This window comes from Miniopterus natalensis, chromosome 11, assembly GCF_054644295.1.
Source record: "Miniopterus natalensis isolate mMinNat1 chromosome 11, mMinNat1.hap1, whole genome shotgun sequence".
Classification (NCBI taxonomy): Eukaryota; Metazoa; Chordata; class Mammalia; order Chiroptera; family Miniopteridae; genus Miniopterus; species Miniopterus natalensis.
Window position 1 is genome coordinate 38,195,091 of NC_142091.1, and position 14,677 is coordinate 38,209,767.

Sequence of the window (14,677 nt, forward strand, 5' to 3'; positions counted from 1 at the left end):
GATTACAGTTATTAATAATTAGGCTCCTGGGAGAGAAGACATGGGGGAGGGGATGCCGGGAAGGCTAAGAGAGAAGACAGGGAGCCAGCATATGCCCCTGGCTGCAGGTTGTTTGGAGCAAAGCCCCAACTTCCTGAAGCCTTTGCAACACTGCCCCCTGGGGGCCAGAGAAGAGGTCTGTGCCCAGGTGATCAGGGAAAGTGGGCTGGAAGGACTACTGTCAGAGGAGGCTGAAATGGATAGGCCAGGAGACACCCCGTGAGAGCAATCACTGCCTGCTCCCCCCTCTCCCTCCTCTCCCTCCTCTCCACATAGTCTCTTCCACTTCACAAGTCTCTCAAACCGGCCCACTTCTTCCCAGTGTTATCACCATTCTGGGCTCTGTCACCAGCAGCTCTGGCTGGGCCCTGCCCCAGCCTCTCCCCACCTCCGGTCTCACCATGCCCCTCCTCCCTCCTTAAAACCCTGTCCCTGCCCCCGACCCCAGCCCTCAGGATAAACCCACCCTTCTCAGCCTCATATAGAGCGCCCCTGTCCCTCTGTCGCTGTCTTCTGCCAGTTCAGTATCCTCACTTGCAAGTGAGATGAAATAGTGGGTGGTCAAGGACAAGGCTTTGTGGCAGGACCGTGTGGGTGTAACTCCTGGCTTCTCCACTTGGGGGCTGTGCTACTTAATTCTTTGTAGGTGGGATCTTTTTTGTTGTGGTGGTGGTAAATATTCACAATATCAAATTTACCATTTTAACCATTTTAAGTGTACACTTCAGTGGCATTAAGTACATTCACAGTGTTGTGCAACCATCACTGCCATCCGTCTCCAGAACCTTTCCATTGTCCCAAACTGAAACTCAGACCCACGTGTTACTTCGTTCTTCATGCCTCTGTTTTCTCATCTGCTGGATGGCGCTAAAATGGGCATACTTGGCACAGTTCCTGATAGGTAGGTAGGTCGTCCACAAATACCACTATAATTTTTTCTGTCTTTTTTTTTTTTTAGACAAAAAAAACTATACAAACTAGACAAAATAGACTATATTTTTAAATTTTTTTATTGAATTTATTGGTTAATAGAATTATATAGGTTTCAGGTGGACAATTCTATAATACATCATCTGTATATTGTATTGTGTGTTCACCACCCCAAGTCAAGTCTCCTTCCGTAACCATTTATCCCCCCTTCACCCTCCTCTACCTCCCCGTATGCCCTGTTCCCCCTGGAAATCACCATACCTGTCTGCGTCTATGAGTTGCTCTGTTGGTTTTGTTTTTTTGCTTCATCCCTTCACCTTCTTCATCCAGCTTTTATTCTCTAGAGGAAACTGCTCTGGAAAGGAGGTGGGTTATCTGTAGAAATCCAAAGGCCAGTCCTGTCCAACACTGGGGTGCCAAGACCACTGAGCAGACCCTCGCTGACCATGCTCTCTGGGGCGCTGCTTTCTGCTCTGAAGAACGCCACCCTCCTCAGTCCAGGGGTTTTGCAGGCAACAAGGATCTTTCACGCCGGGCAGCCAAGTCTTGCCCCTGTACCACCTCTTCTTGAATGTGGAGGCAAGTTCATCATGGGCTGACCCCTGAGGAATTCTTCCAGTTTCTTTATCCTGACACTAGTGTAACAGGGCCCTATGTGTTCAGAACTGGGCTTATCCTAAAGAAATAATTGTGACTACTCCGGAGACCAGCTCTGCCATATCAACAATAGGGTTGATTGTCTACCTAATTAAAAAAGTATGGTGCCTCTATTGGGGAATTTGCTGATAAACTCAATGAGCAAAAAATTGCCCAGCTAGAAGAGGTGAAACAGGCTTCTATCAAAAACATCCAGGATATAACTGATCTAGAGAAGTCACAGCAGGCACTGTTCAAAAGCGCCATTACCTTTTTGATGTCCAGGGGAATAACATTGCTATGGCCTGGAAGGTTACTCACTGGGAATGGCTGCATAGAGTTTACAAGGTGGTAAAGAGTCACCTGGAATATCATATCTCTGTGTAGAATATGATGCGTCAAAAAGAACAAGAGCACGTGGTAAATGGGTGGAGAAGCACGTGGTGCAGGGCATCTCTGCACAGCAGGAAAAGGGGACAACTGCCAAGTGCACTGCAGACCTAAAGCTGCTTGCGAAGAAGGCTCGGCACTGCCAGTTCTGTAGATGCATTTATCCCCATGGAGATGCTACAAACAGTTGACTGACTAAATGGAAATTAGGCTGTAGTATCATCTTTCTGGTGCGACAGTTTTCCCTACCTAAAAGTGAAAAGCTTAGTTTCAGCTAGTGAGAGAATTAAAACAATCTATTGGCCAGTGAATAAAGGGAAAAATAAATAAATCCATAGGCCATTACTGCCCCGATTCGTTTCTGTGACTGGGCAGAGTTTAGGACAGCTGCTGGGGCAGCATGTCCACGTGCTTCACTAGGAAGACGAGTCACTTCCGCTCCAGGTGGGGCTCCGAGCCTGACATGGGGAAGGCAGGGAGCAGAGTGAGTGTGGGCAGCTGCCTCTCAGCCAGGCTGCCCCTCCGCACATCTCCAGTGAGGAGTGCACGGGCAAGGAGAATTCTGCCTGGCATCAGGCCCGGGCTGGGCTGGCATAGGACCCCTGGTTTGCCTCTGTTCTAACTCTTTTGGGAGGGGCTGGAACAAGCTAACTTGTTTTCATCAGTGTTGTTATTTGGAGCATTGTCAGCTTGCGTTTTGCTTGATTCTCTCCTTTTCATGTTCCACCCAAACACGACTACTCTGTCCACTCCATGCACACTTTTTCTAGATTGGCTCACTCCAACCAACTGTTCCTGGCACTTGTGTCTAAAATTCTGTCACCATTCCAAGTGGTATTGTCCGTATTTACATGCCTGCCCTATTCCCCCCCACCCCGCCCCCGGGTGGAACACAGATCTGTCTACCTAGGGGAGGGGAGAGACCAGGTCTGAGGTGTCCCACACAGAGCGGGCCTGGCCTTAGGCAAGGGCAGCATACAGGCTTCATAGTGGTGTTGTTACCAGATGGGAACAGGCCCTGAGTTGGTCTGCCTTGGGCTGGCCTATAGTGTGTGGGTTCTTGACTTTGTGCAGGAAAGATTTCACAAGTCTAGATCATTTTGAGAGTACATTTATTAGAGCTGGGGACAGTGAAACAAAGGAGGAGCTTAGGGTAGAAGAAGCAACAGAAGAGAGCCTAGACTGCTTTGGCTTTCTAGAAACGTTGTAGGAGAGAAGTGAGCCATGCTGGGCTGTGTGAATTCCCTGAGAAGTAAAAATTATAGTGCAGAAGTGAGACAAGGTGGGGCTGCTTTTAGCTCACTGGAAAGTCAGAGAAAAGGGGGACGGACCTTGGAGACAGGTTCAGGGGGTTAGTCTGGGATGAGCTGCCACTATCTGCTGCTCCCCTGGTTGCAAGTCTCGTGGGGATTCTTAGTGTTTAGGAGAAAGAAAGTAAAAGTTCATGCCTGAGAAAAGGCATGCGCATGGTCTAGAGAGAGCCCGCTCTGGGTCCTTTGTCTTGAGGCTTTTATCTCTCTTCTGAAGGGTATCCTAGGTGAGGTCTTGGTAGAGGGTCTTAACAGAATATTTATTAGTTTTCCAGGTGTGTCCTTCAATATGTTGATTCATCAAAATGAATGTATAGAGGAGTCAGAGTCATTCTCTGGTTAGTTTTATCTTTAAAAAATGTCATTGAAGAGGGACCGGGATGAGATTGGTCTGTCCCTGCAGTGTCTGAAATATGTAAATCATTTGCTACTAAGTATCTTTGGTTAGGGAAGATAAGACCTTGTCTCAGTTTCCCTCATTCCACTTGCCAACGAATTTTCCTAGCTTCTTACTGTCCTGCCTCAGTGTCAGAACCAGAGCTGGGCCCAGACAGGGAGCCTAGAGGACCACCGGATCTCCTCTAAGGGCTTTAAGTTGGGTACTCCTGTCTCTTGAGTTAAAAGCATCAACCATTTCCAGAAATAACTGCAAGAGAAGGCACTTCAGCATCAGCAAACCAATGCAATATTTGGAGTCATGCAGGCCTGAGCTGTGCCAGCAACCAGCTATGTGGCGTTGTTGCCTCAGTTTCCTTAACTATAAAATGGATATGATAATTAGGACCAACATTCATTACATGTCAAGCACTGTTCTAAGTACTTTACTTGCATTAATTCCATTAACATTACCAACTATCCATTATAATCCCCAGTTTACAAATGAGGAAGCTGAGGCACGCAGAGGGTAGGAGACTTGCCCAAGGTTACACAACTGGTAAGAGACAGAACCAGGATTTAACCTAGATAGTCTGGTCCCAGAATTCATGTCCTGAACAATGGGGCTTAACTGTCTCAAAGGGCTAGTTTGATGTCTCAGTCATCTGCCCACCAGTCCCTAGGCCATGGGGTTGAGTACAGAGTTTAGTACTAAGCTAAGCACCTTAGAATGGATTCCAGGCCTTTTCTATTGATGACCATCTGAGTGACCTTCATATGTCACTTTCTTCCTCAAATCTCAGGTTTCCTTCCCACAGTAGGAAGAGCCTAAACCCCAGCTGGTAATCCCTAGGTTCTGCTCTGAGCTCTCCCTCCTGATGTTCACCTGTTCCTGGGGGTCCCCCAGGCACCTCCAGCTCAGCAAGGAGGTCATCACTGGCCTGGAAACCTGGCCCTCCCAGGTCCCTGCTCTGAGTTCCCAGTCTCACTGGAGTCAAGCCCATCCCTGACTCCCTTCCTTTCTCCCTCCCCATAGCCTGTGGCAACTCTAAGGCCCTTCACATTCCCATCTCCTCCTCCATCCTTCAAGTCAGAGTCCCCTCCTCATCTCTCCTAGACCCTTGCACAGTATCCTTACTCTTCTGTGACTCCAGTTTCCCTGTCTTAATCCATCTCCCACATTCTACTGGAGTCATCTTTCCAAACCCTGATCTTACAGCACCCAGCCCTGCTCTTCAGAGCAAAATTTATTTCTTAGCCTAACATTTGATGTTCCTCATCACATATCTATAACCTACCTGACCAATTCTCTCCCCTCCCTTGGCCTGATCCCTCCCAGAGCACACCAGGCACACTCATGCCCTGGTGTTGATTATGCAGGTCCCCCTGGTCAGATGCCCTTCCTCCCTTCATCACAGGATTAGCACTCACCCTTGAAGGACCATCTCCAAGCCTCCACCAGTCCCCTCTTCATCCCAATGTTTACTGACTCCCCCAGAAAGAAAATGGACGAGGTCAGGATCATATCTTAGTTTTCTACATGGCCTTGGTCAGTGAGCATTGTATAAGCTGGCCAGACCCTTGAGGAGCTTTCCATCAGCCAGTTCCTCTGCCTCCAGCCAAGAGCCAGCTTTGAGGGTGAAAAATCACAGAGGGGAAGACATCCAGGGGATGGCCTCTCTGCAACTATGATGATGATGGCAATGGAAATCTCCACAGCACTTCACAGTTTGCAAAGTACTCTCACCAGTATTGCTGGCACTGTCACCCCACTTCACAAAGGGGAGACAGAGGCAGAGACAAGTGAAGTCACAGTTGTCGAAGTGGAGCTGGTAAATGGAGGAGCTGGAATTTGAACCTAAGTGTATTTGGCACCCAAAGTTGATGCCACTCTGCCTCCTAGTGTCAGGAAGGCTGGTGCTGGTGATGAGCGTGTGGGAGGCCCCAACAGTGGGCCCTGATTCTGGACTCTCCCCTCCAGAGCTCCAGGGGCCTCCTGCCCATAGCCAGGAAGGCAGCGTGGGCTCTCCCTGGACATATTTATAACTTCCCTTCCCTCCTTGGTACTTTCCTTTTCCAGTCTCTCGTGTCTGTCAGAGCTTCACACCGGTGAGGGTGAGGAGCAATGGGGGTGAGATGGAGAGAGACAAAGCGTCACTGATGACTTTCCAGGGCAGGCAGCTGGCCTCCACTCTGGTGGGACCTTCAGAGTTGTTTTCTGTTCTGAGCTCACAAATGTTCCTGAGATACAAGGGCTCCTCCTAGAGACGTTTCTGAACCTCCTCATTCTCTGAGGAGGGTGAGATCTGGTCTGTGAATGTTACGGACCTTCTGTGGTACCAGGAGAGAGGGACAGGGCTTGTGCAATCTCGGTGGGAAATGCTAATGACACCTGCTGGTGTCCTTCACTCTTCTCAACCTGCACCACACTAGCACAGAGCTTGCTCTCAAGAGATACTTATTCAATGAACAAACCCATTTTACAGAAGAGGAAGCAGAGTCTTCAAAAGCTAAATGCCAGGCTTGAATCCACATCAGTCTGGCACCAAGATCCGAGCATGTATTTACTATATGGGCACCCAGTCCCATTAGGAGAGAGAACAAACTCTCCCGCAATCTCAGCGGCTTCACAAAATCCTCCCACCACTTCTGTCTACATGAGACTTGTCCCCTACTTGGGCCACTAGATCTGCAAACTTGTCTTTACCCCCCCCCCCCCCTTTTTACCTTCTTCTCTCCCACATGACTCACGAGGAGATGCATCAATTGGTTGCTTCTCACAGAATCCCTGACTGGGCTGGGGATTGAGCCTGCAACCAAAGTATGTGCCTTTGGCCGGAATCAAACCCAGGACCCTTCAGTCCAAGGGCCAACACCCTAACCACTGAGCCAAACTGGCTAGGGCTCTCCTTCTCTGTTAACCATCCCTTCCTCTCCCATCCCTTCCACCTCTCTTCCACTAGCTAATTCCCACCAACAAATGGTGGGAAATCTGCTCAAAATCTCCAATTTAAAAATTCAGCAAAATCCTCCCTGACCCCTCATTACCCTCCAGTCATCCACATCTCTTCACAGCCACACACCTTGAAAATGTTGTCTACTCTACCTACTCACTCCCTAACCTCCCATACCCACTTCCACTGGACCTGCTCACCAGTGACCTCTTCCCTGCTGGATCCCCTGGGCACTCGTCACCTCTCATCATCTGGTCACATCAGCAGCTTTTACTGCTGCTGGCCACATGTTGGGGCTCCTCTGGGCTGTCATCCTCTCCCGGGTTTGCATCACTCTCTCCCGCCACTGTGTCACTTTCCCGCCATTGTTTTCTCAGCATCATTTACAGACCCTTCTTGTCCTGCCTGAGCCTCGTGCTGGTTTCCTCCAAGGTTCTGTCCCTCTCACTCTACACTCTCTCTAGGCTCCATAGAGCATAGACCTCCCAGATTTTTGTTTGCAACTCAGTTCTCCCCTGAGCTCCAGACATAAACCCATACACATCTGCCAGATATCCCCACTTGGATGCCCCACAGGCTCCTTAAATGCAACATGTCCAAAAACAAACTCAACCTTCTTCCCATCTACACTGCCCACCGCCCACCACCATGCTCTCCACCTCAGTCAGTATCGCCACCATCTGTCTGCCTTGTCATCCAAACCAGAATGCTGAGCGCTGTCTTGGATGCTTCCAATGATCAATTCTGACCGTTCTGCCTCAAACATTTCTCTAAGCCTTGCTAGTTAAGAGGTGTGGGCCGTGGAAATAGATAGGATTCTAACAGCGACTCACTGTTGGCCCAGAGAAAGGTCCAAAGCTGGCTTAGTTACGTAACCTCTCTGAGCTTCCTCACCTATAGAGCACGAGTAAGCACCGAGCGAAGGGCAGCAGCTCTGTCATGATTGTCATTGTTACTTCTCCTCACTCCTCTCCTTGCTATCCAGCTCCCTGCTGGGTCTCCCTGACTCTAGAATCCTCTCCCACTCGAATCCATTCTCCATGTGGCAGCGGATGTGATCTTTCTGAAACATGCAGCAGACTGTCAGTCCCCTGCCTGAAGGCCAGCCCTGGCTCTCCCATGTCCTTGTATTGAGTTCCTATTCCCTGGCCTAGAATTTGAGACCCTGCTCACTCTGGACCCTGCCGACCTCTTTAGCCTCATCGTTTGAGACTCCCAATCTCTCCCTCAATATTGCATCCCAAACACACTTGGATCTGCCCTTTAATACGCCTCCTGCTTTTTTTCACCCCTTCCTGACTTTGTCCCTGCCTTATTGGTCTAGAGTGCTTTCCTCATCTGCTTATAATTCATACCCACCCAAAAGATGTCTTCCATGATGCAAGCCCACTCTGTTACCTCCTCTGAGCCCTTCAACTCTGTAGTAGTGACAGATCATACTGGATATAATTGATGGTCAGTTTATTCATTGGCTCTCCCACTAGATTGTGTCAATTCACTCTGATCAGGCACTCAGCAAACTGACAGCTTCATTCAATGTAGAATGGATGTTGAGCCTCAGTTCTCCTAATCTTTCAAATGGGCAGTATACTCAGCCAATCTGGTTAATCCAGAGATCTGTGCCCCAGTGAGGACAATTAATCTTGTTCTAATATCAGCAAAGCCCAGTGGTAGGTAGCTCTTAATCAGTCACTTGGGAATCCCTAGAAAAACATTACTTGGAACCCCAGTAGAAGGGAACCTCAGAGGACAGGGCCCCAGCAGGTAAGGATAGGCAAGGCCTGGGAGTTGAATGGGACCAGGCTCAGCCCCAGTCTGGTCCTCCCCATTGAGGCAGCGCCGGCTTGGGGAGAGGAGGGAGCAGCTGGAGTGGCCTGGGTTGCAAGTGAACTGGGCCACCTTGCAGAGGTCTTGGGCATGGAGGCTATAAGAAAGTGCCCAGAGCTGGTCAGAGCCCAAGGAGGGACAGGTTCTGGGAAGGCAGGGTTTAGAGGGGCAGGCAGTTAAGGACCCTTAACCCATTGTGACAGGGGCTCTAAGAGAAGGGAGATGGGCTAAAATATTTCTACCCCAATTATAGCATTCTGGGCTGGCTGGCTCTGCTGCTGACCTGCTAACTGTGTGATGTTGGCCAGGTCATAGCCCCTCTCTGGGTCTCCCTCGCCCTTTCAGCAACAGTACAGGAGCAGGACCAGAAGCTCTCCATAAAGTCAAGTATTGTCTGACTGCAGGAATACTAGAGAGAAAGGCCTGAGGTGTCAGGGTGGCCATGCTCCAGTCTGTGCCTGTGGAAACACTGAAAGCAAAGTGCTGGGCCCCACTGAGACGCTGGTTTTAAAGGAAAGGAGTCAGAGCCAACCTCTACCCCGACAGGCAAACCCCCAGGCAGGTGAGGGAAACAGAACAACAACACTCAGAATGATCTGGGCTGCCAGACAGGGTCGCTTCAGTGCCTCTCCCATGGTGGATTCTTAGGAGCTCTAGACAGGCGTCCTGGGCAGGAGCCAGGAGTCTGGCTTCTAGTGCAGCTCTGCCAACAACTCCCTGTGTGACCTTGAGCAAGTCACTGCCTCCCCTGAGCTTTTTTTATTTGAAAAATAGGGGAAATGGGGATTGGGCGACATTGCTTGCATTTTAAGGACAATTCTGGCTCTGACATTCTGTGATTGCCCAGCAAACCCTGCACAACCAGCTTCATGGGCCCGGTCAGTTGGGGGAACTGCCTCTCAGGGAAATGCAGTTTGTATCAATTTAGATGCTAAAATAAAAGAAAATAAAAATCCCTTCTGACTAGTCCATTATGCAGAAAAGTTCAGTTTAACCCAGGTTGACCCATTCATTTCTTAATTCATTTACTTAAAAATATTTGTTGAGCGGGTTATTATGAGCCTAGTTTCCCCAGGCACCAGGGGTACCACACTGCTGCTCAGGACGCGGGGCCGCTACCATGACCCTTTTCCCCACAGATGTGCCCAGCCTATCTCTTCCTTAAGCCATTTCTTGAAAAGAGCATTTTTTCTAACCACGTAGAGCCTCTATTTAGTAACCAGCCCACCTGAAACTGAAAGTGCCCTCAGAACAAGAGAGAAATGTATAGTTGTCTCTGACATCAGCCTAAGAAATGGAGAGAAGAAAATCAACCCTTTCGTCTCATTCCACCCCCCCCCCAAGTGGAAACCAGAGCTCCCAAATTCTCCAGGTGGCCTAGCTTGGTGGGCAGAGTCCAAGGCCAGAGCCAGGAGGCCTGGTTCCCAGGACCAGCCCCAGCACTGACCGCTGCTGGCCCTCGGGGCTGCTCCCCCTCCCCATCCCCATCCCCATCCCCATCCCCACCCCCACCCTGATTTTTCATTTGTGAAGAAAGGTTCAGGGCCTGAACTATCTGCAGGGCCATTTCCACTGTTATATATTCTGTGACATGAGAAGGGTTTTGCTAGAAGGGGGAGAAAGTGGAGGTGGCTTTTCAAAACCAAGTAGAACTGCTCTGGGGTTTGCGGGGGCGGAGAGGCTGAAAGTCAGCAAAATCTGGCCCTGGATCGCTTAGTCACGGCACAGAATGATCGGCACTTCCTGCCGCTCAGCCTGTGGGCTGGGGACCCTCGCTTCTGGGGTCCTGGGCTGCCGTGGATGCGCCCTAACCTCTCCACTGCAGGGCACTTGGCCTTCTCTCCGACACTGGCTCTGAGGCTTCAGTGCTCTGTGGTGCCCTCCGAGCTGGGGCCAAAAAAGGAAGGCTCCAGGGCGTGGGCGTAACATGGCTAAACAGTAGCAGCTGCCGGGCTGCAGCGGTCAGGAAAGGGAAGACACATGGAGTGACTCAGGAGGTACCTAGAGTCTGTTTTTCCCCAACAGGGGGAGAGTCTGTCTTCAATATGGATTCCGTTCAGGAAATGACTCCTTCCACCAAAGGCATAATGTCTCTATCCTCCTGGGGTGACCAACATCTGGGTTTTCTGGGAACTGAGTGATTTCCTGGGATATGGTACTTTCAGTGCTAAAACTAGGCAGTTCTGAGCAAATCAGGATGGTTGGTCCCTAAATATGACTAAGAGACAGACTACAAAGATAGGTCACAGGGCACCCAAGTTAGACTGAGGCAGACAGAGAGCCCCAGCAGCAGGTTAACCCATTCTTGGGTTAAGCACACAGCATCCTGGAGTGCTCCCTGGAGGAAGAGGCACCCTATCAATATCACAATAAGATATCACAGAAGGGGAATCCTCAAGTGAATGGAAATGTACACACAGAACACTGATTCAAGAAACACAATATCCCAGCTCAGAAGGAATGAATGAGAATGGCGTGGGGCATAGAAGAGGAACCATACAAAACTGTACGGAGTGGTTCTTCCAGCCATCGCTGAAGCAGGGTCCCGCCAGTTCCTTAGAGCTCATGAGCTGAAGTCTTTATCAGAGGCCACTGGCAATCATCTGGGCCCAGAGGTACATAAGCAGAGTCAATGGAACTTTAGAGTAAAGTACACGGAGTTTTCACTTCTGGGTTTAGCTTAATCACTCTCAACCAGTCATCCTGTTGTCTTCACAAGGCCTCAAGTTAAAGGCCTCCACCCAGGAACTGCTGTGTAGAGATACCTGGACAGGATGGGCTTGTGCCAAAGGACAGCAGTCAAGATTCCCGTGCTGACAGCAGGCAAAATCTGGCAAGTGGATCATCAACATTACCATACCCAGAGTGTCCCCAAACCTGTGGTAGCAGGAACTGGGCTACTACATCAGACATCCTTAAAGGGAATGAACTAATAAAGAAGCTACTTGGTTTTTTGACATTTGAACATAAGTGGATGCTTCTCAAGAATATTTTTCTTAGGTAGAATAAATTTTTCCTCCAGATCCTACAATCTGATTGATGCGGTTCTTTTCTGTTGCTTTTTTAAAAGAATCAATGGATCCAGGTTTAGAAGGTTGCTTAAAGGTCTTTACTCTAGCTCCTATCCAAATATTAAACTTCCTCTGTAGCATTTCAACCAAAAAGACCCCAGTTTTAGCATACCTCAGTTACACGGAATTCGCTAATTTTCAAGCCACTCTTTTTCCTAATGGGATAGTTCTGATTATAAAAAAACTTATTCCATATGTGGGGCTCTCTTCTCTACCAGACAAGACCTGCTCGTTCAACCATTGCTCATTAGACACCTCACCATCTGGGCATCTTAGTTGTGCAATGAAATTCCAGGCACAAAGAAACTGTCAGGATTGAGATCCATGATTGGAAAGAAAAGTATGCATATTCTAGTTAATGTTTCCCTGATTGTTCTGATTTCCAGATGTGCTGATGTTCCCAGTGTCTGTCTGCAGACATCCAGCCGGGACCCACTATGGAACCACTGTAATCGATCAGAGGACTCCTTACCTGTCTTCTACCTACCTGGCATCCCATCTCTATAAAAGTCCCTCTTCCTCCCTGTCTTCTTCATCTTCCTGCTCTTCTACCTGCTCATCTTGATGGGTGACAGCCTGATCCTGGTGACTATGGTGGCAGAGCCCAGCCTCCACAAGCCCATGTACTTCTTCCTAATCAATCTCTCAGCCCTGGACATCCTTTCCAATACAACCACCGACCCCAAGATGCAGTCCCTAGTCCTGCTTGGGAACCTGTTCCTCAGCTTCTCTACCTGCTTCCCACGGATGTACCTCTTCATGGCCTCAACTGTTCTGAAGCCTTCATCCTGGTGGTCATGGCCTATGACCGCTATGTGGCTATCTGCCACCCACTACACTACCCTGTCCTCATGACCCCGCAGACCAATGCTGCACTGGCAGCTAGTGCCTGGCTCACTGCCCTCCTCCTGCCATCCCAGCAGTGGTGCAGACATCCCACATGGCTTTTGGCCCAGGTCTACCACTGCTTCTGTGACCACTTGGCTGTGGTCCAGGCCTCCTGTTCTTACACCACAAGCCAGACCATCATTGGCTTCTGAATCACTATGGTAGTGTCCTTCCTGCCCCTTCTGCTGGTGCTTCTCTTCTATGCCCACATCTTGGCCTCAGTGCTTCAGATCAGCCCTTAAGAAGGACACTTGACAGCCTTTTCCACCTGCAGCTCCTACTCCCTGGTGGTTGGCACCTATTCCTCCTCCATTGCCATAGCTTACATGGCCCATGGGGCTGACCTTCCCCTGGACTTCCACATCATGGGCAATGTGGTGTTCACCATTCTCACACCTGCTCTTAATCCTCTCATCTGCACACTGAAGAACAAAGATGTCAAAGCAGCCATCACCAAAATGGCATGTCCCCAGGACCCAGGGCATTCTGGGGCCTTAATCCTTGGATGCAACCAATCCAGTTCCCTGGATACCAATGACAATTCCTAGCACCAAATAGAAACACAAATATTTTTCAATGAATTACAGCAGCCTAAATTGGCTTCATTTAGTTGAGCAGAAAGCTAAAACCTGGTCTTCAAATACTAGTGGATCAAGAAACCTTCCCACTGATGCTATAGAATAATTGTAGTCTTCACAATTTTTACCAGTTGTTAATGTAATGAATAAAAAGTCGATCATGCAATCATTTACAAAAATATTTACTAGGTGCTGGAGACAGAAATAAACCAGACACAGCTGATGCCCTCAAGGTATTCATTGTCTACTGGGGGAGTCAGACTCAGAGAAATAATATAAGGTGATAGGAGAGAGAGAAGCAAAGGGGTTTGTGGGAGTCAAGAGGTTAGCATTTAATTCAATGTCAAATTTTTTTCCTGTAAGTTCTTATAATTTTGGCATTGGTATCACTTGTTTGTTAGTGAGCACTCATGTATCAGCAATATAGTTGGGGGCAGGTGGAGGCTTGAAATGACTGCATAAGAAAACCACTAGCTGCTCCAATTGGGGAATGGTAATGGGTTCATGTTCCTGTCCAATGGGAAGGATCCATTTTCAGCATGACTGCCCATTAAAAAAGGATGCTTCCTGCCAAGAATCACTGGGTGGAAATTAGAGTGGCTTCACTCACCATTACCCACAGTGACCCATTTGGGAGAATTTGTGCTTCAGTCCCAATGACTTTAGACTTTGTGGATTAAGCAGTCCTGATACCACAGGAGACACAGTAAGTCTCACTAAATGTGTAAAAAGAAAAAAAGTTACCATATTTGCAAAAGTAATTAATTGACCTCAATCTTCAAGAGAAAGTAAGACTGCTCTTCTACAATGAGGGCTTGGATGTTGGCTCTCAGGCACAGAAGCATTTCTTGTTTCTTCCATGACAGAGTTGAACTGTAAATGGGCAATTAAAGCAACCATAGCCTGGTGAGACATAGTAACCAGTGAGGAGGGCATGAGCAGGCTAGAAGGGAAGCCATCTAGTACAGCAATTTTCACTGGTGTGCTGTAAGAATTTTTAAAACATGTAACACCTGCCTATTTAGTCAGGGGCACTGACCTCTTTTCCCTTAAATTGTCAAATAAAAAATGACAACAACCAACACAACAATAGCCATCTAGTGTTAATGAGTCAAAATTATATCTACTTTTTTTTGTCAGATCGGCAAAAATAGGAGGGGAAAGAATTAATCCCATCAACTCTTCTCTTAGAGATTTTCCTTCAAATTGTGGGAACCCTGTGTCCAAATGGAATGAACGTCTCATGATAAGTGAATGAATCTGAGGGGTTCAAGGGGTAGACTGTAGTAGACGCAATTGTTGGCTGGCCCTCCAGCAGCTGAGTGTTAGATGCTAACAGCTCACGCACATACATCCTAAGATATAGTATAATGGCACTAACCCTATTGCTTTCCTTTTGGGGGAGAAGGAGCAAGAGAGTAGCTTCATAAGCAGAACAAACCAACTACTGAGTACTAAGTAGTCTAAGCTCAGGTGCCAGCTGTTGACTGCAGTTCCTGGTAAAGCCAGATGTTTGGCATCTAGAGACCATAAGAACCCATGAAAGTTACATCTTATCTTGCAGGAGATGGACAGCCACAGTCCCCTGGGAAACTGAATATAGCAGGAAGCACCTCCTCTGTGCCAAGTGTTACAAACAAAACTCCTGTAGTAATTTTCAAATAAGCATGTTCCACTCC

General features: G+C 48.5%; 2 pseudogenes; both read left to right on the top strand.

The window, feature by feature from the left end:
* The first annotated feature begins 1,415 nt into the window (after positions 1–1,415).
* LOC107524476 (ATP synthase peripheral stalk subunit b, mitochondrial pseudogene) lies at positions 1,416–2,186 on the top strand (annotated as a pseudogene).
* An 8,745-nt stretch (positions 2,187–10,931) lies between these two features.
* Positions 10,932–12,968, top strand: LOC107524477 (olfactory receptor 2AT4-like; annotated as a pseudogene).
* The last annotated feature ends 1,709 nt before the right edge of the window (positions 12,969–14,677 follow it).